General features: G+C 38.5%; 1 protein-coding gene across 2 annotated transcripts in view; it reads right to left on the minus strand.

Moving 5' to 3' along the window:
• Positions 1-18,904, minus strand: part of LRFN5 (leucine rich repeat and fibronectin type III domain containing 5) — a 268,366-nt gene extending 249,462 nt beyond the window's left edge. Inside the window, exons 1-2 of one of the 2 annotated variants that reach the window (XM_081047497.1) lie at positions 17,772-18,904; positions 17,146-17,293 (exon numbers count right to left, since the gene is read on the minus strand). The gene's annotated coding sequence lies outside the window, so the exon portion shown is untranslated. Of the gene's footprint in view, positions 1-17,145 lie in introns of both variants that reach the window. The other variant, XM_081047498.1, reaches the window with a different exon arrangement.
• Between the last annotated feature and the right edge of the window lie 7,514 nt (positions 18,905-26,418).

Below are 26,418 nucleotides of genomic sequence, written 5' to 3' on the forward strand. Positions count from 1 at the left end.
CAAATACAGATTTATTTCACTTATTTAAAGAGTAGCACAATATTATGTTAAGAAACCTGTTCACTATCAATGAATACTTTGGTTGTATAGTATTTTGAAAAACATGTTTTTGCTATTATAAGTTTATAAGTCATATTGCAATAAACTTTCTTGTAATATACATTGAACATGTGTAACTGTACCTATGAGATAAATTGCAAAGCCATACCTCGATCGTATTAACCTTTAATGATGTTGAGTATAGTACAGAGTACTATATAAAGAAAAGTATTCTGTAATTATATTATCCTCTCTGGGTCATTAATGTATCTCTAAGCTCCCAACACTTAATCATCATGAAGATAATAAAAAAAATCTGTATCTTAGAAAACTATGAATGAAAATCCTAGCAAAATATAGTTAGAGTTACTTCATTAAAAATTAAACTAGCAAATTAAACTAGCAACTGATTGACCTGTAATTAAGATCTTTTATGTGGAATTAGTCTTCTTTTTCCTTTTTTTTTTTGTTTTTTTTTTTAGAACGAAGGCAAAGGAAAGAAAAAAACAAGATACAGGAGGGGCATTCTTCACTGATTTATGCAAAAGAACGTGTATGTGTGAACTGTGAGAGAACTGTTATAAAAAGGTACCATGATTCAGTGTGTTGGTGCTTTGTTTTTGCTTTGTCGTTGCAGTTGTTCCTTTGGTAAGACTCTGTACTTCAATTAAGGTTCCCAGCAGTGATGCAGAGTAGCAGTATTTCAAATTTCAACCACTGATTAATCAAAATGTCACTTTGGATTGTCACTGGTTACACTTCACGAAGCTCAGGGTTACCACAATTAAAAATGATTCTTTACAGCACTTTGTAGATTCTGTACAGACGCATACAATGAGTGCTCTACTCAGGCTGAAAAAGACAGGAAAGCGAGTACAATCTTTATATCTCTTAACATCTTCTATGTTTGCTGATAACCTTCCAGCTCATTGTTTTTCCCCTCTGTAGAATTATCTGAAGAAGTTGCAAATGACAGTACATTACAATTTATCCTCCTTGTTTATGAACAATCTATTTTTGATTTTAATTAAATAATAGCAATGAGACTTACACAAAAGGACTAACTCCAGGAAAACTAATTAGTCATTCAAACTTCAGTCCATATTGACTGGTTAAAAGTTCAATGTCTTGGATTATACTTAAAAGGCTAAACGTTATAAAGTATGCTTAGATAGTAAAATATATGGTTTGTGTGCTACTCATGGTGAAGTAAGGGATAGATGTTATTTCAAACTGGATAGCTGAAGCTTAAGATAATTTGACATCAAAATACTTTATGTATGTAGTGTCCAGGAACCATTTCCTTCTTGGTAACTTAGGAACTTATTGTTGTATATGTAATGGTTAAACTAGTTATATTACACTAGAGGAAATGGGAACGTTCTTTAACTACAGTGCATTATTTTCTTTATAAGCTGCCACCAACATCCTCCCAATGAAGAATGCAGTTGTGATTTCACCGTAATTAGTAAATTTTATTAGAGTACTCCAACTAAAATTTGACTATAAAAGGAAGTTTCCATTATCACTATATTGAAGAAAGCTAAAATGAAAGAAAGTATCCAAATTTTAAAGAATGGATGTTACCTTAAGAAGCCTGCCCAGTATAATTAAAATATAATAATAATATGAGTAGATATTGCCTACAGCGATAAATTAAGGCTAGAGAGTCAGGCTACATTTTTTTTTTTTTAATTTCACCATGAGAAATAGACTGTAGTCTATTAAGTGTACAATAGCTTTATGTCTAAAAAAACAATGTAAATGCCTTAATTAAAAAATGCTTTATTGCTGGAGAAATGCTAATCATCATCTAAGCCTTCAGTGAGTCATAATCTCTTTGCTGGTAGAGGGTTTGGTTTCAATTTGCAAAAAGAATGTAAAATTTGTGAAGCACAATAAAGCGAAGCACGATAAAATGAGGTATGCCTGTATATATGAATAGCCTCTTACTGTTCTACTATAGTGTGAAGATCAATAAGCAGAAACCTTATTTAAACTGGAGTTGGGAGAGCCTATAGAGGGTGTTCTCATGCTGTACCACTCATCCGCAATTGCCCCAAACAGGAAGAGACTGTATTCTCCATATCCAACAGGAAGATGTTTTTGTTTCCTACTTTAGCAGCAAGAATGAAGACCTACTCCTTCCTCAACAACCACTCAGCCAATAAAAAGCCACTACCCTGCCAACTCCTAGTTTCCTCCAATGGACTCTTTGTTTACCACAGCCCCTCTGAAGTGCCCATCTCCTCTGTAAAAGCACATTGCTCTCCTTTGTTCTCTGAACTTGCGAATGGTTCACCATTAGAGCACATGTCCCAAATTACAATTCTTTATGGGTCTCAAATAAACCCATTTCGCCAGGTAGAATATTTGGTTGCCTACTCATTTGTTTAAGGTCAACAATGGTAAAATGAAGCTTGTGTTATGCAACTATTACAGAGGTGTTATTTAACCTCTCAATGATAGACAGATCACTTTTCTAAATTCTGTTAGATCCATATTTCAAAGATTTTATAGTAAGACTATAGCTGGACCACTTTCAAAATAACAGGACTTGCTAAGACATCCTAAAGAAGTGAAGGGGAGCAGAATTTGCCACCCCAAAATACAACTCTTTGGCCTAAGATTATTTTAGGTTGATTATTTTTAAGAAACAGCAGACACAGGAAAAGCTCTAAAAACTTAGTAGAAGTTACCTTTTTTAAATGGCAATTTACATTTATAAGATAAGGGTGTCTTCCTCTCTGTCCCAGGAAGAGGATGACCAAATCTCTAGAAACTCTTATCAATGGAGAAGGCACTTAAATCTGTGTAACAACCAGTATTATGTGCTGTGCCTGTTTATCTCCCATAATTGGCTTCTGCCTCCCTTCCAACATCTTCTTTCATCTTTAGCTGGAGATGACATCGTGTTTCTCCGAAAATAAGACCTAGCCAGACAATCAGCTTAATGCGTCTTTTGGAGCAAAACATTAATATAGGACCCAGTTTTATATTACAGTAAAATAAGACAGGGTCTTATATTAATGTTTTGCTCCAAAAGACGCATTAAGCAGATTGTTTGGCTAGGTCTCATTTTCGGGGAAACACGGTATTTAGGATGATGGCTTCAGCCATTTTAGGGAGTTACTCAGTTTTCCTATATGTCTTCCATGTATATAGGAAGCACACACACTATTAAGCTTCTGTTTGTCTTTCTCTTGTCAATCTGTCTTTTTATTATGGGGGTTGGGGAAGGTGTCTCAGCCAAGAATCTGGAAGAATAGAGGGTAAATTATTTTTCTTCTCCTACAACAGGAAACACTCATTATCAAAGTAAAATATTAAATTTCATTAAAGCTGTGTAGGCTTTTTAATTTCACATGGAGAATAGGAGAGTGGCTTTTCATAGAAAATAATTCTGAAATAAAGGAAAAGAGGGAAGGATAAAGGAGGAAAAGAGGACAGGAAGAAGGAAGAGGTAAGTAAACCAAATAAATAGTTATTTGATTCCTTCTAACCAAGTTACAACATTGCAGATGTTAACAGAACACAAGTCAAACAAGGGCTTAAAAGAACCAGTTAAAGGACCTTTGCTCAGAGTATCAGGAAGCAGTTCCCCTCCCTTCATATCATGTGATAATATGAAGCTACCATGATCCACCCTTCCAAATCTGAGAACGGAATTAATAGAGAGATAGAACTGAAAGTTGAGCCCAGTCTTTTCAATTATTTCAACCCTGAATCGAGCTTTACCTGAAGATAACCCTGCTTTGTGCTATTGGTTGTATGAAGGAAAAAAATTCCTTTGAGCTTGAGCCAATTGGGATTGGATTTTCCACTTACAGCTAAATGAATCCTAAATGATACAAACTTGTTTTCCTTAATTAATTTAAGGTGTTGAAACCAAAAATCTTAGACTGTAGAATGCTGATTATATAACATGAACTCTAACAAGCTTAGGACCATCGCATAATTTCATGTCTCACTCTTTTAAACATTATTCAACTGCAGGTCTCAACTTCTTCTTGGACTGCTATACATATAGCCAATATATGATTTCAACTTACAATGAAAAATCATCTTTAAATTATTATTGATAGTAACAATTCAGTAAGAATAAGTACTGATTCCCTTTAAACTCAGCTTATTCACATGAATTCTCTCCATCCAAGAAGCACTGCATCCCACAAAACAGATTACTTCATCCAGGAAAATTCTGTACTATGCACTTTGAATCAGTTTGAAAGAACTGATACTTCTCATCCCCAATATGGATAGTATTTTATAGAGGGAATATGTAGACAGGCAGGATAGGGAAAATGTTCAGAATGATATTAAAACATTACATTGTTTTTCAAGGGTTTTTTTTTTTATATATATACATATTTCAAAACTGGTGATTTTTTTTTCTTTTCCATGGATCCCCAAATGTTAATTTATTAACATTATAATGTAAACACAATATACAGGAAGTGACTATAGAAAAGGAAACTGGTTTCTTTCTATTACTTTTAAACATTGATTTTACTGCTGTATAGCCCCGTTCCAAAACCAATATTTATTGATTAATATACATATGAATACTCAAACACCTCCTGAACGTACACTTTATACCAAGCATGATTTCACTGAAATTCCCTATTTTCCTTTAAAATTGCCATGAGATCTGCTTCCTTCCTTTAATATAGAGACTTTAGAGATTATTATTTATTCTATATTTTTCATTGTAATTCTATAGATATCACTGGAAATTGAAGAAATGATTTCCCCCAACATCACTGGAAAAATTTGGTCAATAATTACACATATTTATTTCTCCATTTTTACCTCAATAAAACAAGAAGTGCTACAGTTATATACTCATATAGTTACTTAAATAAATATTTTAATTTTCAATTAAAAATATTCAAAGATATACTAGAACTATTGAAGAGAGTACCATAAATTTAAAAAAACAACAGTTATCGGTACAAATTACCTAAAGAACTATAAGAATCAACTCTCCCAAACAAAAGAAAGTTGTTCATTTTCTCCAGAATTCTATGTGCATGAACATAATATGAAAAGCAGATTTGCCACAAAGCTAATGTTGCACACACAGGCCCCTTCCAAGACACCTTACATAACTTCTGTGTTTGTAAATTTGTATTCTTTTTCTTCAAAAGCTCTACCAAGCTGTATAATTTTAAAACTCAAACATCCTAGATTAGTCCTCCCTATTAGATAACTCATAAAATAATTATCTACAGTTTTCCTAATCATGTTCTAAAGGCCATCCATTATTTGATATGTTTCTTTTAAAATATTATTCCAGTTAGTTTAACAATAGCTTTGTTAAACTAGCTTTTATTCTAGCTTTGTATAAAAGCTTGTTTTTTTGTTATTAATTTCTTTAAAAACTTCTACATTCATTGGTAATGAAAAGTATTGCCCTGTCAGTGTTTTAGAAGAGTCCCTCAATCTCGGGGCCTCGGCACAGTAAAGTAGAGAGAGATTTGCAAGCTAACACTCTATTCAGGCCAAATATTATATTCTGATATATAAAATACAAGGATATGTATTTTGGTAGTTTGAACATTCTACTATTTGCTGGTCACTGTTGAAAGTGCTGGGAAAGACGATTTCACTTATTCCTCACAAGAGGCCATTGGCACATCAACATTAGCTCCATTTTTCAGATGAGGAAATTGATACATATCATGCTAAGAAAATAATTTTAATGTATATTGTAGAATGTAGCAGATGGAATATGTGGTTATTATAGAATTCACTAGTAGAAATTTCAAGTGATTAGCACAATACACATTGCCTAACTTATATTAAACTCTAAATTCACAGTAGGGATAGACAGGTAACAAAGGCAAATAAAATATTTCATTTTCAATATATTTCAGGGAGACTGTAAAATCCATAACAAAACACCTTTGTGGAAAATATTTAGATGAATGTGATATGCATTACCATGCTCCCTCTCATATATGTATCTCTCTACTAAAAGTAAAAACAAAAAAACAAAAACAAAACAAACAAAAAAACGAATTTGATTGTATTTTAGAATTATGTATTTTTGTAAATAAATTAATAAATAATGGTTCCCTTGAGCACTTTTCCTAGTATAGAAGGATCAGCGAATTCTGTAAATCTTACAATTGGATGGAACATAGAGATCACGCTGGGTATCATTAAGACATTTACATTCTAATTTACAAAAGTTAGAAAACCATTTTAATTGTACAGTTCCATGGCCTATATCCTGTACCTTATTTTACCTGTACCAGTATGCCAAATTCCTGTAACTTGATACATAAATAAGAACATTATTAAATAAAATGAGGTGTGTATGAAGTCCCAGAATAAAGTAACTGTGTAATCTAGATTTAATTTACAGAAGAAATAAATAGGAAATATAAATCACTAAAACATAATTAGAAAGTAAAATGAAATCTTGGAGAAATGACAAAATGTCACTCTAAACTAAACCCAGCCCAAATGCAACTTGGAGAAACAAAGACAAATTTTTCTTTGGGCTGTAGGTGAATGGAATGATCCCTGGCATAAGAAGACAACCCTTTTAGGGATACTTCTCGAATGCAGTGTTAAGTGGGTACAGACAAAAATCAGGCAAATCAAAATTACATTCAGCCATGTTAGGAAATATCTTAAGAAACATTTTGAGGAAATTTGAGGTATTTGAAGAATCTACAAATACTTCCAAAGATTTAAGAAAATAATATATTTTTAAAAAATCCATGTATCCATGGATTAGTTTAACAATAGCTTTGTTAAACTAGCTTTTATTCTAGCTTTGTATAAAAGCTTGTTTTTTTGTTATTAATTTCTTTAAAAACTTCTACATTCATTGGTAATGAAAAGTATTGCCCTGTCAGTGCAATCCAGCCAGGATTGCACTACTCAGGGCAGCATGGCTAGATAGAGTAGGTATTAACATATATTTGATGAAAGTATTAAAAAATGGAGGCAGGGCTGTCTTCCAAATAGGCATGGTGTCTGGTTATGCCCCATTACCAAAGGATATCTCTCAATTATCTATTCCTACCTTATAAATTAATGGCTTAAAGTAACAACCATTTTATTTGTCCCTGCTCTGTGAGTCATCAATCTGAGGTGGTTCTGCTACAAGTCTAACCTGGGGTCACTCATGTGACTATAATTACCTGTAAGCTCAATTGTGTCTGCATGGTGTAAGGTGGCCTCATTCACAAGCATTGCCATTGGTGCTGGCTGTCACCTGGCCACTGCCCCCAGCAGGAAAATCTATGCTTCATCTCATGATGTTAACATTTTTCCCGAAGGGCAAAAGTGGAGGACACATGGTCTCTGAAGGATTCAGCTTGTAACTTCTGCCAAACCTATTGTTCAAGGCAAGTCGCAAGCCAGTCCAGATTCAAGAAGGGAAACAGATAGATACTCTTGGTGTGATGACATGCAGTAACACTCTGGCCATTCTGAATTCTCCAAAGGAAGTAAGAAAGTAAATAGCAGATACATCGCATGGCTTCATCCAGAAATGGTTCTGCCAAATACATATCTAGAATTAACCATCATATTTTGGTGGATTATCAGGCCCGTGTCATTAAAACAACAGCATAGAAATGTAGATTCAAGATGAGAAAATGAAGTTGTAATTTGACTTTTTTCTGGTCCTGTCACAAAGGGAGGAGGTAACGGGGTGGGGGTAGGGGTGGGGAGTGCAGGGAATAAGAGGTAAGTGGAATAAGCATGGTGCAGGGAATAAGCATGGTGCAGAGAATAAGAGGTGAGTGGAACGTAGAGCACAATTAGACAAATATAAATGTCTTAATGATACATGGCGTGATCTCTAAGTTCCATCCAATTGTAAGATTTACAGAAATCACCGATCCTTCTATACTAGAAAATGTGCTCAAGGGAACCATTATTTATTAATTTTAAGACATATCAGTCAGTTTGCAATGGCCTGCAAATCCCTTTTGCAGATGAGAATTGGTAATTAGAGTAAATCACCCAGCATCACATAGTCTAGACTAGCAACAACAACAATAACAAAATAAAAAGTATACACTTATATTCCAGACTCAGGATTAAACACTTCCTTCTCAATACAGCTACGAAATCCACTGACGGATAACCATAAAGTCTTTCATAAACTTCCAGATATAAAACCCGGCAATTCATAGAGTACCATAAAGACAAAAGAAGTTAAGAATGAGATACATATTCAGAGAATGGCCATCATCCCTGAAGGCGGTTAAAAATGCATGTATGTAATAATCAACAAAACACAACTATAAAGGGCAGGGATAAAAAGGGAAATCTCTTAAGTATAATAGATATAGCAACTTCTTTAGAATAAGAAACATTCAGATTTGAATTCTAGCCCCATCATCTAGTAGTCATACAATCATAAGCAAGTAAATTAACCGCCCTCAGCCATAGGATAAGCTGTAGGTTTACCCTATGAATTAGAGGAAAGTGAAAAACAACAGTTCCTGACACAGAGTACATTCTCAGAAAAAGGAAGATGACACTGCTACTGATCATCATCATCATCTATTAATATGACCCAAGATATATGTATTAGCAATTCTTAGTACTTTCCATATAAAGTACTGGAGGAAAACTCATGTGCTTTCCTCAGTGGAGGAGGTCTGAGAATTTTGTTCAACCTCAGACTTTTACTTTACAAAGATATCTAACAGTCTTGTTATTTTGCTAATAAGCTCCTATCAGTGAATTAAAAAAGGAAAATAGGCCCACTAAAAAAAAAAAGTTAACTATAAGAGAACAAAGAAAAAAATCATACATAGAAGACAGAAGAGAAAGAAAAGAAGTTGGAGAAATTTTAGTTTCAGTACAAACTGCCTTGAACACGTCATGGATTGGTCCCTAAGAGCATTATGCAATCACTAACATGCAGGGAAGACCTGAAGTCTTTAAGGAAAGGTTAACTGTATTTAGAATCGGTGCATAAATTTTAATATGTAGCACTTACACTAAAAGTAAAACTTCTAAAAATCATTTTAAACTCGATGCCCAGAAAGAATACTATTTCAAGATTATGAAGAATGTCAATAACCAAAAGACTCATTCTGCAAGGACACCAGATAAAGTGAGTTTTACTGACATTTTCTTCTGTATGCAAATTATGTTTCCCCTGGTTAGAAATCAGGTAACCTCAGATAAAAGCTGGAGAAACTGCGAGGAGTGTCATGGATAGTTTTATTCAAAAAAAACGGGGCGGTCACTCAAATTAACTGAATAAATATTCTAGAAATCAATATCATCTAGGTTTAAGAGTAAATTAAAAGGCAAAGATGTGAAAATGTCATCAAGACTGACTCAGGCCTAGGGTTGCATCTCTGAAAGATTATTTGTTCTTTACTCTCGACTTCAGCTTTCTCAGAGTGGCATCTATGCCATTTCAGCATTTGTGTCTCAAAGGAGAAATGCTGAGGAGAGTATCTAAGTAAGTATTAAATGCTGAATAAATGTTTGTATAAGGAATCCAAAAATGGGCCTTGAGTCATTTTTGTTAAATCAGAGCCCATGAGGCAGCCAACCCATCACCTCAGGGTGAAGTAAAATCTACGAAACTTACCTTGCCTCATTTCATTGTTTTTGATATTTATTATTAACAATATCAGTACAAGTTATATGTTACTTTTCTCTCAATATTTAGTGGAAAAGATTTAAGTAATTGCATTATTATGAGCAAATCATATGATGTCCATGTTGAGAAACTCAGGTGTGGACTTCAGGAAGGAATTTATCTGCTGAGATGGACTCCCACGATCAACCGTGGGCCCAAATTTTATGAATAATAAGAGTCTAGTGGCCAATTGCTGAAAGGGCTTCTCACATACTCTGTAAACAGGAAGAACCTCCATCTAAACTCTCGGCCCCTGGCTTGTTTACTCTCTATGAGTCAACCACTTCAGGGAAAACCTGGTTTCATCTTTTCATCATTGGACTGAGACCTGCCCCATCCAATCAGAACTGCACAATTTGGATATGTCATTTACATAAAATGAATCTAATCAATAACCTGGGTGGAACTTTTGCTATAAAAGACAACCCCCCCTTTGTCTTAGTGAAACACAATTTAAGTTGCTTCCTGAATCTGTGTCTCCTGGGCTCTAGCTCCTTTTTTGCTCAAATGAATGCCTTTTATTCTTTATTACAGCCTATAACTAATGTTGGCTTATCTTTACTAGGGTTTAGACTCAGAATGGCAAATATTTTTCTCTTGTGACCAAACTTGGATTGACGAGTTGTAGCATCTCAGAGATATGTTAAGGACTCTAATGCCTTGTCCAACCTCAAGAGGAAAAAAAGGCATTGATCAAACAGTAATATCTGACATGAGTGCAGGATGAAGAGTTACAGCATGTACCTGCTTTCTGTGTTCCAAAAGCAAAGAAATAATGGCACTGCTCAACAACCCACATGGTTTGTTGGTGTTGGTACCACACATCAATGAAAAGTGACACAAACAAACACCCATCTAGAAGACAGAGATGGTGAAGACTTATGATAGTTAACATTTACTGAGTATGAAAGGTAAAGGGGCTTGAAATCATGACACTGCCCCAAACAAGTTTAGGTCCAGAATTACGTTTAATCATAACCAGAGCAATCATGAATTGGTATCCCAAGTTACTCAGTTTAAATATTTGAGGTACTGTCACTGGAATTGACTTATTGTGTGCCCCTCCTTAAATATTAAAATTAATTAGAAGCCACAGGCTGCCAGATTTTTGGCTAAATCCCAAAAAAGAAATTTTATGATATGCCTATTCAAAACTGCAATAATCCACTTCAGGTAGAGCGATTTCAGAATCACTGCTTCATGAAAATGACCAATTGGCTTTAGAGAAAATTTAAAATAGAATAGATGTTAGAATAATACAACAGTTTAATAATGTCAGACCCATGGGGGTTAAAATGAATTTAAATTTGAATGTCTTGGGCAAGTCATGCACTCTCCAGTGTACCAGAGATCTTAGCCCACAATTTCTTAAATCCAGCCAGATTTCCTGCTTTACATTATCTGTTTGGTGTCTGAAGACACACAGTCTGGTGTGGATGAGCTTTAGCATTCCTTGGTACCCTGAGGATACAATGACCCTCCAAAGGATAGGCCTTGAAGACATCCAATTAGCACCTTTTTCAGTTTCTTCCTTTACCCTCATGTTAGCTAATGATGAGGGTAACCATGACGGTATCAGCTAAGCATTGTTTTTGTTTATTTGTTTTGTTGTTTTTCTTTTTCCATTATTAGCTCCATTTCATAGATGAGGACACTAAGGCTCAGAGAGGTTATAAGACTTGTTCCAGGTTACATAGGCCTGAGACACAGGTTTGTGAAATCTTCAAGTTTGTACTTCTAACCACTGCAAAAATCGACTTCTACAAAACACAGTTATAATTTCCTGATTCCCTCTCTCACAACTACTACAAAGCACAAACTATCAAAACAGGAAAAAAAATATCAGTCAGATATGTCAGTTACCTTCAAGCTTATGCATTTGTTTATATCTTTCACGTTACCAAGAAAATAAGTTCCTTGCGGTCAGGATCCAACGTCTACTTATATGTTGTCAAAGTGCCTAACATTTGAACAGTCAATACATGGCAAATATCCTACATAATTCCTACAAATAACTCCAATTTTATGGTGTCAGGGTAGGCATATTTTTATTAAATGAGACATTTCAAACTAAAGTATCTGTGAGCATCAGTGATATGATCTCTCTCCATGTAGCACAAAGCGTATAGACTACTCAGTGGAGTGTTCAGTGCTGTCATATAAATTACACACGTTTTAATATTGCTATACAAATGCCTTAGTACTAATAAAACAAGTGCACATAAATCATTCCATAATCCAATTTTGACACCATGGGAAATAATAACAAAGATAGTTGGTTTCTAAGAAAGAGACCGCAGCCTATACTTCCAAAGAAGATAAGAGAAAGTTAGTTCTCATGGTTACAGAGTTGATATGTTGCCATTAGTGAATCACTTTAATGCAAATATCCTATAACTTTGGAAGTGACGCTACTAAGATTCATGAGAAACCTACTTCTAGACAGAAATGAGAAGTCAACATGGGGAATGGCATCCAGAAAATAACTGGTGCATGTCCTTTAGGGCTCTTTAGCATTTCCTCAAAAGAATTACAAGAGGCAAAGTGAAAATACAGTAATATAAACAACACTGTTTTGTCTTCTATCCCTGCTAAATGTATTGATCTAATTAGTGATTTCTTTCATTGTTTTCCTAGGAATTAAGAAACTGTTCCCAGAATTGGGAAAAAGGATGTAATAACTTGATCTTATTACTTCTTTTCTAGAGGCTTTTTTTGTTATAAAATCTAAAATAGAGTCAACATTCAATGACAATTCTACAATTGTTCGTCACAAGGATTATAGTAATACCAATTTCAAAATATTTCATTGGGAGGTTTCTTAATATAATAAATTACATGTATGCTCCCATAAGGAAATGAAGGACATAAGATTTAAGATTTAGCAGATTTCTTCCATAAAAAGGAAATATTTTCTAGGAAGACCCAAATGGGTCAGTTGGCATCTTCCTCCAAAGTAACCAAGTTTGTAACTTAACCAACATAGACTATCAAAGCCAATTTCCAAGAGATCTTACAAATGTAGTTTGCAGTTTAAATAATAAAGCCTTTTCATGTGGTTCACTTTGCGTCAGTGAAATGATAGTGCATTTATGTAACCATGTAATTCCATTGTAATATTCTATCAATTGTTAACCATCTTCATAATTAGTATTAAATTATGTCATCGTTCAGTAAATAGCATTCTGTCAGAACAGTATCTATCAGAACAGTATGATGTAAATGCTTAAAAATAGCATTAATGATCTCTGAGTTAAAGTCTCACGTTTCTATCTCTTGCTATATTTATATGAAACTGGGGTTTTCATAATAATACAAAATTTATATTGATATAGCATAATAAAAATGGTTCACCTCTAGCCAGAATAGCTTCAATACTTATAAACATAATGCTTCTTAATTTCACCATGCACACACCATGTAATGGACAAATTATGCTGCCTTAGGTTTTAAATCATCCTCAGTGATTGAAGGCTGCCACGGGAATAAAAATGTGGGCTGTAGAAATATAATGAGTAGTCTCACTCTCAAGATTTACTGAACAAGGCAAAACTATGTACATGTGTCAGTGGAATGATTTAGCAAAATTCTCTATTAGTCACATATCCTACAGGGTCACAATCACATCTATTTAAAGGCCTAAAGTTGTGTCTTTATACTTAAATGAAACAGAATATATTATATTACACACAAAACTCTGAAGATAATGCCAGTATATTACATTTCTGAGTAAAGAGAAAATAAAAATCACTGGAATTAGTTAATAGATAACCCAGTTAAGCCTTTACAAAGTGTCCAGTGGCTTTCTTCCTCCAACGTCAAAATTGGCAAAAATACGTATTAGCAATATTGTATTGTAAATGTTTCATAAAATAACTGAGTAGTTATTATGTACAACTATTATGTAGTAGTTTTATGGAGAGGCAGGAACATTGTTAGATATCTGCAAGCATCTCATCCCAACCACTAACAACACAGCAACAGTTTCAGCAGAAAGCTAGATCCTTTCTAGTTTCACCAGCTAGAAAACTCAGCAAAACTATCCAGCCAAAAGTGATTCAAGCAGCCAGAGGAAACGGAACACTGGTTTAAATGGACAAAGGGAACTGATAAGTCATTACTGAAAAGATAAAAGGCAGATACAACATATGATGGTCATTTAACAACAATGCCTTAAGCGGACACTGCTTTAACACCAGGATTAATACATTTCATGACAGAGACAAAAATAATGGAAGAGGGGATGGGAGGGGGGGCAATTTTCCCTCAAGTGACCACAGCTGTTGCTATCCCCTCTTCAAAAAGGGAAAGAAAATCACCTCTGGCTGGCATGTCAGAGATATATCCTGATGAACCCCTCCCAAAACACAGAAGTACAAGAATCTTATATTCCAAAACAAGGGGAGTACGTGTGTGTGTCTGTCTGTTTGTCTGTATGTCTGTCTGTTTATATATACATCACACATTTGAGAGACAAAAAGAGGTGTGTGAAGCACAGAAGATAGGAGTTCCTCAAGGTCATTCGCCTCTTAAAAAGAGAAAGAAGGGAAAATAACAAAAGAAATGTTCGGAGGGACAGGAGTCAAGTGACAACTTTCCACCTGCCTATATGCTCACATCTGTTCCCATGGGTGTCAGGACTTTCTTATTATTCTGCCCCTCTTAATAGTGACCATAAGAGGGCTTACAAGAAAGGAAGATTATGCTGGGCAATTTCCTATCAATACCTGACAGTCTTAACCCATTAGTGAGCCAGGCCAGCTCTGTCTAAGCACAATGCTTAATAAGGAGAGTGAACTCAGATCTCCAAATTGGTTTGCACATCTGTCACCCCAGACAAGGGAGAAGGGAAGGGAGGCAGAAATCCCCACTTTTTTTTAAAGGAAATTCTATACATGAAAGTCTATGCTAGCAGGTCCATTTGTTTATGACATTTCACCTAACCTCCTGAGGGTGAGGGTATAAAGACAGAACTTAACCTGCAAAAGACTGAATCCTTAGTGAGAAAAGACCAAAAGGACATGCAACCAGGAAGGAGAAAGGGAAAACATTATTTTCACAAGTACTTACATTCTCCACCAGCATTCCTTCTTTCTTGGGCACTCTCTAAATAAGTATGCATTATTTGCTAAGAAATATTATGAGTATGATATAGTTTCTGTTGCAAATAATATTCTGAAGAAATCTGGGGGACAAAGAGGTGTCCTTGTCAGATTTTTAGTACACATTCAAATCAGTTTTCTGTCTAGGATTTTCTGAGTGATAGGGGAAATACAAATAAATTTACTAAAAGAGAAAATAAGGAAAGGAGAGGAGAGGAGAGGAGAGGAGAGGAGAGGAGAGGAGAGGAGAGGAGAGGAGAGGAAGATCCTCACCTAATTCTTCCCAAATTCCAAGTTATTTTGAGTTTTTATGCAGGCAGTACCCTTTTCTTTCTGAGTCCTCAGAAGGTAAAGTGGAGACATGCTTTTCTGTTAAAGCCCAGGTATTCTCTCTAATCCTTTCTTGGTTCTCCCTAGAACTTGAAGTTACAGAGCAAAGCTATCTTTAGAGTGGCCCCCATCCCCTTCATGTTTATTGGGCATGGGATGGGGGTACTGCTGAGGGAGCAGGGGCATTGGGGTGGGAAGATGGGGGGTATAGTTGCCTTTCCATTTGTATTCCAAGTGGGGTAAAACAGAGTGTAAATGAGCTGATTAAATCCGGGAGAGCAAGAGGGGAGAGAATAAAGACAGGGAAAAAAGGAAACCCAGGAAAAACACTTAGTTTCAGGTTTTGAATCCTGAGAAATCATACACTATTTGAATTTCAAGGCATTTTTTGCAGCATGCTTTCATTCTGTGTTCTTGAATATTCATTTATAAGGGTTGCAGACTCAGGACATCACTGCCCTCACTGCATCTCTCTTTACCTCCTTCCTCTCCTATCCAGGCGGCCACCTCAGCCATGATGCTCCTGCTGTCAGCCGGGGGCCCACGGAGCTCTTTTGCCCCGCCCCAAGAAAGTGTGAACGCGGGCCTGGCAGCTGCAGTGGAGAAGCCCAACCCCCAACCCCCTGCAAACATGGCCTTGTAGCACCACCAGCCTGTGAGGGCTGCAGCAGCAGCCGAGCCCAGACTCCAGAGGAGCCGAGTACATCAAGGGAGAGAAGCAAGCTAGTGGCCAGATCATAGTCTGCAAATGCCATCATATGGATATCTATAGAAACGCAGCAACAAGAAGAACAGCGGACAGCGCCCCTACACTTTCTAAACCACTTCAGCAAAAAGAGACCCTGGGAGCTGGCCCAGTCAGTGTCTCCTGGAGCAGGGCACCTTGTGCTGGGCCAAGTGAAATCTTCTGTTGGGGGAAGCCAGCCGGCAGCTCTGGAAGGCGGGAGACAAACGAGCACTCCTTAGCTGAATTATTCAGACAGCCTTCACTATGGAATAAAACATTGATGAGACTACTTTGGAAGTGCTTTATCTTCTTAATCCTAATGCCCTCAAGAAGAAAGTGAAATTTTCTGTAGGGGACATAGAGGTGTTGGGAAAAGGAAATGAAAAATAAGGTGCAAGGGTAAGGGGCTTTGGAAGTTCATGAAATTTGTTCTGCCTCAACCTGCCATGGGAATCTCCATTTTAACATATCAGACCCAATATGATAATTAGGAAGTCACAAATCCACTGGCAAGAATTTTCACAATATATATTATACAAACAAACACAAACCCCCCAAAAAGAAAATCACTACACAAAGCCCCTTTCTACAAATGAGACAATACATCTGGGGATAGCAGTGGGATGGTTGTTACCATTTTAGCCTAGCTCCTCTAGATATAAAAATGATTTATTTCATAGATCTGTTTTTCTACATAAAAGCAAACCCTCATAGCTAAATACCCTATTTCAACATACACCCGAGACAATGAATTCCCTTCCATACAAAGCAAGTAACAAGAAAACTCCATTTGGGATTAAAGTCTCCAGATGTGTAATTTACAACTACTAAAGGAACTGGAATACTTGTCCACAAGAAGGAAGGGAAAACAACCTGGCACCAGAGGTAGAGAAGGGTCAAAAATGATCCTTGCCTGAAATGATGGGTGGAAACCAAACACCCTCTCGCAGTCCACAGTCTGGGGAGGACTGGCTACCAAACGGTCCATGGCAACCATAGACTGAAGGAAATACGGGATTTTAATCTCTGGTATCTCCGGACAGGTTCAACACGCCCAGCTTTCCAAAATAATCAGTTAGGGTGGAGCTTATCCATATTCCCTTAGCTTTCACTGCTAGATTAAGTGCCCAAGTATAGATTTATATTCCACCTCTTAGAAATTATATTACAACATCACGGAACGCCCTTGGATACCCAGCTCTTCCTAATGATTTGCAAAACATTAATAAGTAAAGTAGCCTGCAATGCAGATAAAACACTAGAAAGAAGATCAAACGGAAACTGGGTGAGGCGGGTAGTCGTTTGCTTGTTACCTGGTGCCTCTAGAGGAAAAGACGATCGTAGGAGGACTTTCTGCCCGCAGGTACAATCCCGGCAAGGTGGCTCCAGGTGGCTTTCACAGTCGTACGTGGGTCTCGTTCCTCACTTGGCTGCCCTTTGCCATAGCTCAGCACCTGCATCCTAGGGAGTCCGAGAGGCGTCTCCTGCCACTGCTGCCGCTGCCCGCAGGTCGCGCTGGGTGGGGAATCCACCGCGATCTCCCCATGAAACCCGCGTTTCTGCGCCCGGGGAGCGGGCAGAGGCAGGGCAACCGCGCACGCACACACAGACACACTCAAAAACACACTCACACTCTCGCACCCAGGCGCGCGCGCACTCGTATTCACCCTTGCACACGTACACCCAGCACGGAACAGGGAGAGAGAAAAAAGGAGGCTACCGGTCCTTCTCACAAACGGTTTCGATGCCCACCGGACCACAGGCAGCAAAGAGAGTGGGCTGGCATAGACCGGTGATCACGTTTCCTTTAAGTTCTCCTCTAACCCAAATCCACATAATTCAAGAGCTGGTGACATGTTGGTGGAGAATAGAGAACAGGGAAAGGGCCGAGGAGGAGTCGGGGATTTTGTTAAGCAGTTTTAAAAGCAATCCTTGTTACCTTGCTTGTGCAGAAACCAGAACCTGCTCGAAGGGCTGCACTTTTGGCTTTGAACGATGTGAACCGAAACATAAATATCCTTCTGGACAAGACAGGAAGGTCTGGGTGCACAGGAAGAAGACGGCTGCAGGACCCTCTGGTGACCTTGTGATGTACCTAAAAGCAGGTTAATACTGGCGCTTTCCAAGCCTCTGGGTAAAGCAGTCCACACACACGTGTCCACCGCCAGGCAGCCGCTCCGAATCCAGCGGGGAAAATGGGTCTGAGCGTCCTCCGCCCTTTTCCAGAACCCGGGCACCGAGGGGCACCGCCGAGTTAACACATTTGCTTTTGGGCAGTTGGATAAAAGACAGTCAAATACATCAGATAGACGCGCGCGCACACACACGCGCACGCACACACACACACACACACACACACACAGCTAGTTGTAGAGCGGCTTACAAAAAATAAACGCCAAGATGACTTCAAAAGGTAGAAAAGATCCAGAATCCTTCCGGAAAACGGAAGGGCCAATAGAAAGGTTATGAAAATCTTCCCAGGTCTTTCCTTATTCCTCTCTCTTGTGAGTGAGTGAGTGTGTGTGTGCGTGCGTGCGTGTGTGTGTGTTTCCAGGTTTCGTTTGTCTGCCCCACCCCCGTCCAGTTGCGCTTTTTTCTCCTGATATAAACCGACCGTGCAAAATGGATTGTGTGTGTGTGGGTGGGTTGTGCTCACCGCCCAGAGCTGCACAAAGTCAAGAATCCCAAGGGAGCAGCCAGCTGCGAAGCCCTTCACATCTTGGAGAAGGGAAAACACGCGCAAACCCACGCACACACGCGCGCGCACACACACACACGAGCCCTCGATTCGGACCGCTCTGCACGAGCTCACCGCCTCCGTGCGCGCCGCTGCACCCCGCGCCCCGCCTGCTGCCCGCGGCGCCCGGCAAGTTCGCGGCTCAGGCTCAGGGCTGGTCGCCTAGATCCCGGACTGCGGCCGCCGCCGAGGTGGGCCAGCATCCCCCGCTCCCCGCGGCGGCGTGTTCCGGCCACAGCAGCCGCCCAGCCCGGAGGACCGGCGCCCCGCGCTGCAGCATGGAGGCGGCGGCGGCGGGCGCGCGGCCGTGGGCCCGGCCCTCACCGCAGTGACGGGGGCTGCTGCGCCGCCCAGGCTCGGAGAGTCAGGCGGGACCCCGCCGGAGCCCCGCGCAGCTCTCCAGTTTAGCTCCTCCGAGCCGGGTGTGTTCCGACAGATTTACCCCAGGCTCTCGCGGAGGGCCCGCGCGACGCCCGCAAATCCCTCAGCTGGGAGGCGCGGGGGCGTTGCAGGCAGGGGGAGGGGAGAAGGCGGCAAACCTACAAGACCGAGGCGAACTTGCAGGGGGGTCCCCAGCCTCTTGTGAAGGGTGGATTTGCTAACCGCCCACCACCCCACGGTTACAGGATAAAGGAGTGCCACCGGGTCAGCCTGCGACTGCTAACGCGGTGGGAGAAGTCATTACCTATATAACCCGCCGGAAAAATTTTGAGACCCAGGGATGCTAACTTGGGATCTTAAGACTGGCTTCCAGTGTTTCCTTCGTAGTAGGTGGTAGGTTTGCTTACAAATCAGATGGAAGAGGAAGCTAAAAACGCATTTACATGTGAAAAATCAATTGAGCTCAGCATCAGAGACCATGAATGCTGCAGTTGGCCACATCTTAGTATATATCAAGGGCAGAAAACAAGCCCAGTAGCCGTCATTAGCCAGGCCTGGCCACTAAGGTCACTGGGACAGAGAACAGGTCCGGATCCGGAAAGGGGGATGGGATGGGTCCAAGGGCCCAAGGGCCCCGCCGTCGGATTCTCTCGAGTCTCTATAACAACTCTCAGAGCGTCTCTCCTTGACCCCACCCCCACTTCCTCCAGCAGGGAAAGGGCTTCCTCCCGGGAACTCCCGAGTGAATCACGCCGTTCCTTTCTGCAGGAGCCAGGAAACCCTTTCACCAGCACGTGGTCTTCGGCCCCAGTGAGCATCTCCCCTCTCAGCTCCCATCTGGCTGACCCTGACACCAATCTGAATCGAAGAGGATGGAAGAGTTGGAGGTTGCCGGGGAAAGCTGGCTAATACGGCCTTCTTCCCGGCCGTTTTTGCAAAGTCAAATGCTAGTGGTCTCCTTGGACAGGGCGCTCTCTCATTTGCTACCAGTAGAGCTCTCCCGGGCGTTAGCGTTGCCCTGCGAGTACACACACATGCTCATACTCGAGCACACTCACGGGCTCATCCAAGTGCGTGCACGTGCACCCACCTAACCAGGACCCACACAGCCGCCTCTTTCGGGAAGGAACCCGAGGGGTGGAGTGCTTGAGGTGGGAACTGCTCTCCTGACCTCCTTCCTCTCCTCTGGTCCCCCTCTACGCTCGCCGGGCTCCGTGTCCAATGCCGGGTTGAGGAATCTCCGCAACCCTTCCTGCCGCTTTGTTCCGAAGGAGCGCGGCTCTGGGGCTTCAATTCCCGCCGCGCCTCCTCGCTCCAAGTCGGCGGACTGCTCGGGTCCGGGGCTCTGGGGGGAGCCCGGCGGCGCCCGCACGGCGCCGGCTGATCCGGTGGGAGAGCTGGAGGGTCAAACTCGCGCAGGAGGGGGACTGTGCGACGATACGTCACAAAAATAAAGCAAAGGGACACCGCGGACAAATACATCAGCGGACACCTCTGCAGTCCAGGAGAGGCTCTACTAAAACCTTCGGCGCTGCCCCTGTGGCTTTCTGTCTCCCGAAGTGAAAAAACGGGGTTTCCATGAAGTCCACAGGAAGAACCTGCAGCGAACTGAGTCCAGGGCCTCGCCGAGCATCCAGGAGAGACACTGCTTCCATCTTCGTTTCACTTTAAACTTAGCGGCTTCCAGGACTTCACTTGGAGGACGACAGAGTTGCACAAGCATGGACTAGAAGCAGATGCTAGAGAGCACTTCCAAATACTTTAGGACGCGGGGGTGACTCCTTTTTCCTCCAGGAATGTCCCACTTGCTCCCCTTCCCCCGATGAGCGGATAGAAACCTCTCAAGTCCAGAAGATAAAGGTTTGAAGTTCCCTCTGGGGACCGATGTGTAGAGACGTTGAATGAGACATCCAAAGATCTCGCATTCTGGAGTAATAACTTTTTTCGTTGTGGGTTTATGTTTTCTTTTTCCGGTTTTGTTTGTTTTGTTTGTTGTTTGAATTTCTAGAGCCCGGACCCAGGTGAGGAGGGACCACACTGAACCAGTTATAATAAGTCCAGAGTTGGGGACAGGGCAAAGTTCCGCTCTCTTTCTGTGCGTGTGTGTGTGCGCGCGCGCGTGTGTGTTTTGTTTGCTTCGGAAAGATGAAATCCTCGTCTCCTTAATGTGTTGGGAGAAATAATGTGTCACTTTTCAGTGTGCTTTTATGTCAAGAACCTCTACCAAGCTCATAAAATCATCCTCTCTTCCTTGTTTAGCCTTTCTATACATTATGCATTATATTTGAGTGTGCTTTCCTCTACTTTCCCATTTCATATCATCTCTAGAAGGCACTCTAGTAAGGCTACGTATGTACCTCTCACTCTCAGATACTGTGTGCATTTGTTCCTTTCCTCTACAAGCTGATCGGAGTTTGCCAATGGAGAGAAAGAAGAGATCTTTGTTTTATATGCTTTTCAGTAGAAGGTGGCAAGGCATTCAAGGAAAGGCTCAGATAGATATTCTTTCCTAAAGGATCTCAAAGTTAACAAAGGGTAATTTTTATTTTTATTTCCTCCAAAGGGGAAAAAAAAAGCCTCAAAAACAAAGGAAATGACAATTTCTAGTGGGTGTATATAATTATTACCATTAACCAACCTTGAAGTTGGTATACTTTTAAGAGTCCAAACAAATTTCTTGTAGAATAAGGTCCCTTTCCACATTAGTATCTAAACTTTATTTAAATAAATAATTTCGTTTTTACTTTTCTCAATATATCTGTCTTGACTTTCCTAATTTATCCCCCAATTCAATGTTTATGCCAAATCACCTTTAAAATTATGTCAAACTTCCCTCTCTCCCAAATTGTTTATGGTCATAAATGTTGGACTGTTTTTCCAGAATAATCCAAAATTTTTAAAAAGTTGAATATTTTGCTGATATCAGACAATAAATGGAAACTTGACTGTTTTGCAGTTAAAATGATGAATACCTAAAGGTAACCAGAGTCTCTGGTTACATTATTATTTAGCATTTGAGTTTCTTCTAAGGCAATGAGGAAGGAACAATCTACTGTATTTTAAAATTGTCATTAGCAATTTGCTTTCTTACTCTATGAATTTTCCTAATTTCTGTGGATTGAAGAGTGTGAGAAATTGTTGAGTTAGTTAATTTTTTGTTTGGTATATACTTAAAGAAGCTTATTTACATTTGAATTGTCTCCAAATTTCCTGGTTGATGAAATACTATTATAAAGAGCTTTTGATTCCTTTTCACTAATTTAAAGTTCTCCATTAATTCAAGACTGGAAAATGATATGAAGAAACAACAGAGAAATACAAGTTTCTGAAATAAAGGAATAATATTGGGGGGGGGGAAGGCATAGTTAAAATAGAATAAATGAACTCCACACATTAAGATTTTTTTTAAATCACTGTCATAGCTGTGCCCTATATTTTGAAATATAAAAAGAGATCTGTTTATCTTAGAAACATGTTTCGTATGTTGTAACTTACTACAAGATCCTAAGGTACAAATTGTTTCCGCAATTAGGTCTTACCAAAATTATGATTCAAGTATGCTTTAAACAGACTTGAAGACCCAGCATATTTCTGCCATAAATAAATAGATTTCTCATTTACCTATTCTGGACCTCCCCCAAAATCAAATTTATTTACTATTCAGCATTCTTCTGAGATACAGAAGATATTTTTCCCTTTATTTTTAAATAAAAATAAAATGTTTATTGTTTTATGATGTTTTTACTTGATCTTGTTTTAACCATTCACTTACTTTCCTTCCTGTATCTCTGTGATATCTTTTAACCTTCATAGATCATGATAATATCTCAAATTCATAAGGTCTACCTTATGAAAGCTGGAACCAGCACTAAGAACCCAATAAATTACCACATGGAAGTTTTCGTTTCTTTTACTAAGTGCTTTTAGAACCTTAATTTTTTAAACATAAATGTAATGATTTTGAAAAATAGTGTCCTAGAAAGAACATTTTGAGCGAACACAAAGAGAAGAGGTTATTTCAGAGATAAACATTGCTGGGCAGACAAGGCAATTCTTAGGCAATATTGAAAGCAAGAAGTGAATTTTATCTTTAATATCAATCCATTTTTATTTTTTTTCCCTTGCTTATTTGCTCACATAATGTTATCAACTCATATTTGTCTGGCATCATTTAGTTACCCAAAAGTCCCAAAGTGCAGCATCCTACAGAGGAATATTTAATCCAAAGGAGGATAGTACAATATTGTGGTTTATTTTCCTCTTCTGGTCAAAATCTCCATTTAGTCATATTAGATAGATCTAATTAAATTCAAAATAAGAAAACAATCGTATCACACTAATTCAAACTAAAGTGTCAGTGACTAGCGGTTTACCCACTTCAGGAATATAAAGCCAACTTAACTTCTAAAAAGCAGAATTTCTGGCAAAGTGTATATATATATGAAGCAAAGCACCCCCGTTTTTCTTAAATTTACATACAGGATTGAATATTAACCACGGTACTACTTTTTATATTTTATTTTTTTGTGTTTTTGATATTACCATTAAACAGTTACTCAAACCAATATTTTAACCTTGGAAGAAACGTTCCAAGTTGTATGTTTATGTAGCCATATAGTATTTCAGGAACATTTCCACTTGATCTTGAAACTGTACTCTAAAATGGAACTAGTCGTCACAATTATCTTAAAAACCAAAGTCTGCATTACTGTTCTTATGACCTGATTTATGTACTTGAAGGCATACCCACTCATATTAGATGTAAGTGATAAGCTGTTGAATGTCTATCGATATCACTTCTTCAAAATGCATAACTCTCAGGTCTAAAAAAAACCTGATGATAAACTATATAAAAAAAGTGTTTGCTTTTAAGCTTTAGTTTTATAGATTCTGTTCTCTAATGTCTATTTTTCTCCAAAATCTGCCCCTGAATTTCAGTCAAGTGGCCACAAGTCGGCAGTAATGTGACACACTCACGTGGTTGAAACCACAGAGTTTGCCTTTCTCAAAGCCACCATAGATTGATTTAGAACTAAGAATTATATCTACTTATTTTATGGAAGATGCATTTTCATTAAAACAAATACTGTTGGATAACTTTTACCTACATGAAAGCAAAAAATTTCCCCTAGAACAATGATTTCTTAACATAAAATCCAAGGCACAATTAGGTAATTTCCTCCTAATCTCTTCACCAGTTCTCTTCTTAAAGTCTCTTTAGAATCCTGGGTTACTTCTCACTCCTCTACTCATGTTTTACACCCATGGTCGTCCTGACTGAGGGACTAAGTTCTCTGCCAGCTTGGTGTTAAAGTTCCGTTGGATTTATTTGTCAGCCCTAGTGGCTGTGATTGTTATAATGAAAGCAGATCCTTTCTGTGATTCTTTACCACCAAACTTCTTTCTCTATACAGTGGTCTTTCTTTTTCTCTTTGTAGTTTTGTTCATGCCATGGAATTCATTGAATGCCTTGTTTTAGTCAGTGTTCTGCACTAGGCACTGAGGAGAAAAGAGTAACCATAATTTTCTTGGTCTCTGTAGAGCTTCCTTCCCATCTAGTGGAGATTATAGACCAACAACAATCAGGTCAGCACAATATGATCTTGCTTCTATTGCACCAACTGCACTTTGCTATTAAGCCCAAAATCTTTGGTTAGACCTCCGGAATCGCCCCCCCCCACACACACACACACTGATTTCAGTAATAGTTTCTTTATTGCTTTTTGTTTCTAGATTGTTTTCCTCACTTTCTCAAGCTGTCTTGATACAGTCCTTTATTGAAATACAAGGTGAAACACATCATATTCCAGAAAATGTTGAAATATTATACACCTGCCTTTATTAGCAACAGAATTTAGGAACTAACAAAAAGTTAGGTGGTAAATCTTGTTAGTTACATTTGATTGCAATTTTTCTATATGGTTTTCAAATGTGATCAGCATTGATTATAATTAGCTTTTATAATTTTATAAATTTGAAGATTTGCTACATTTTCCGGTTGGAAATTTTACAAGACTATCTGGGTTTGCAGTGTACTGATGAATGTCACCAAAAGTGTAAAAACATTTGCATTGAATTTATTTATTCATTCACTCATTTCCTCATTTTCATACACATTAGGCCCTTGACTACATTTACTAAGAGTTGTTAATGTTCTCCAGTTTACATTCATACTACATGGGGCAACAGATCTTGAAAGGTTTTAAAAAAAAGGAGAGAGATGCAAAGAATGTGGGCAAATTGTAAAGCTAATAATTATTTAAAAGTACAAAAACAATTCTCTGTATGTTGTCTAGGAATGCTTTCTGTTTTTACTTCAAACATTAATTCTCTATTTCTAGTAATATTTTCTTACTTTTCCACAAGACATTAATTTTATACACTTTTAATAAGATGGGGATAAATGGAAAATTTATAAGAAAGACAAGTAGATTTATGTAAAAACATCCACATATCCCTAAGGACATACTATAATGGATCTTTATAACATGTTAAAGGTCTTATTTTTCAATTTGGTGAATGGTGAAAAGTTTGAAATGTAATTTTAAATCTAAACTTTGTTTTAAATGTGAAAATGCTCATAACACAAAAAATAAAATTTTTATTAATTTTGAAAGACAGACTCTTGTTTGAGGCAGTGAGCTAGAGTAATTTATTTTCCTAGTGACCTCATCTTGGAAAGCTTGATTGGATTCAGTACTACTACACTTATTATTCATTTAAAAATTTGCCAGTGAGCTATGAGATGGATTCCTGGACCTCCTAAATTCATTTCTGCCTATTGTGTTCTGTCTTTGCAATATGCAACTAACTTGTTTGTCCTGCTTTTGTTATGTAATCACTTCTGATTTATCCTTAGCAAGGGAATAACATTTTATAGGTGAAATGTATGACTGTTTTCCAATACCAAGCAACACAGGGATGGTTCTGCTTGGAATTGGAGAATTAGAAGAGTACTTCTTTGAATAGTTGTAAAAGAGGCTTCTGGGAAATATTGCAAAAACACTGCCCCAATTGCAATTTACAATGAAATTTAAAAGGTTAAAGAAGAGAAACAATATATGTAGAGCGGCCATACCTAGACCACTTTCTGTAAATGTGAAAACATTCATCTTTGTAAAAAATACTTAAGATAATTTTGCAATAATGTAGCAAAGGTCCAGTTCAAGTAGCAACTATTCTTTGAAAGCTAATTTTACTTTACTTTAAAACATTTTTCAATATATTTTTTAAAATGTATAAACACGTTACTCTCTTATGTTTTGCTTTGACTTTTATTTACAAAATCTCTCCCTCTGGGGTTCATTTGCTATTTTTTTGCTTTTGTGCAATGTATCTGTGCCATGGAGTGCCCTAAGAAACAAATGCTGAAACCGAAAGGCAACAGTAATGAGCAGCCCAAGAGAGCAAACCCTGGATTTGAACAAAGTTGTTAAATTTTGGAAGAAAAAGTGACTGAGTATCATCC

Source organism: Rhinolophus hipposideros (genome assembly GCF_964194185.1).
Source record: "Rhinolophus hipposideros genome assembly, chromosome: 5".
Taxonomy (NCBI): Eukaryota; Metazoa; Chordata; class Mammalia; order Chiroptera; family Rhinolophidae; genus Rhinolophus; species Rhinolophus hipposideros.